Genomic DNA, 1,457 nt, shown 5'->3' on the forward strand with positions numbered 1-1,457 from the left:
GTGCATTTTTTGTCAATCTTATTGCACTGTGTTTGTGCATATTGTCCTTATCTGTTCAGGAGCTGGTTGCACAGTGTCTGCAGCATCTCTCTGATGTGGCTCAGTTTGCTGGCATCTATCTATATGTCTATCTATCTGGATATCTATCTATCTGGATGTCTATCTATCTATCTATCTATATGTCTATCTATCTGGATGTCTATCTATCTATATGTCTATCTGGATATCTATCTTTCTATCTATCTAGAATATCTGGATGTCTATCTATCTATCTATCTATCTACTATCTATCTATCTATCTATCTATCTATCTATCTATATGTCTATATCTGGATATCTATCTATCTATATGTCTATCTATCTGGATATCTATATCTATCTAGATGTCTATCTATCTATCTATCTATCTATATGTCTATCTATATCTATCTATCTATCTGGATGTCTATCTATCTATCTATCTATCTATCTATCTATCTATCTATCTATCTGGATATCTATCTGGATGTCTATCTATCTATCTGGATCTCTATCTATCTATCTGGATGTCTATATATCTATCTATCTATCTATATGTCTATCTATATCTATCTATCTATCTGGATGTCTATCTATCTATCTATCTATCTATCTATCTGGATGTCTATATATCTATCAATCTATATGTCTATCTATATCTATCTATCTATCTATCTATCTGGATGTCTATCTATCTATCTATCTATCTATCTTGATATATATCTATCTATCTATCTGGATGTCTATCTATCTATCTATCTATCTATCTATCTATCTGTCTATCTATCTGGATCTCTATCTATCTATCTGGATGTCTATATAATTATCTATCTATCTATCTATCCATCTATCTATCTATCTATCTATCTGGATATCTATCTGGATATCTATCTGGATGTCTATCTATCTATCTGGATGTCTATATATCTATCTATCTATATCTATCTATCTATCTGGATGTCTATCTATCTATCTGGATATCTATCTATCTATCTGGATGTCTATCTATCTATCTATCCATCTATCTATCTATCTATCTATCTATCTATCTATCTATCTATCTATCTATCTATCTGGATGTCTATCTATCTATCTATCTATCTATCTATCTATCTATCTATATATATGTCTATATATCTGGATCTCTATCTATCTATCTGGATATCTATCTGGATGTCTATATAATTATCTATCTATCTATCTATCCATCTATCTATCTATCTGGATATCTATCTGGATGTCTATCTATCTATCTATCTATACGTCTATCTATCTGGATATCTATCTGGATGCCTATCTATCTATCTATCTATCTATCTATCTATCTATCTATCTATCTATATGTATGTATATCTATCTGGATATCTATCTATCTATCTATCTGGATCTCTATCTATCTATCTGGATGTCTATCTATCTATCTATCTATCTATCTATCT

Source organism: Sinocyclocheilus grahami, unplaced genomic scaffold (assembly GCF_001515645.1).
Source record: "Sinocyclocheilus grahami isolate Dianchi unplaced genomic scaffold, SAMN03320097.WGS_v1.1 scaffold819.1, whole genome shotgun sequence".
Classification (NCBI taxonomy): Eukaryota; Metazoa; Chordata; class Actinopteri; order Cypriniformes; family Cyprinidae; genus Sinocyclocheilus; species Sinocyclocheilus grahami.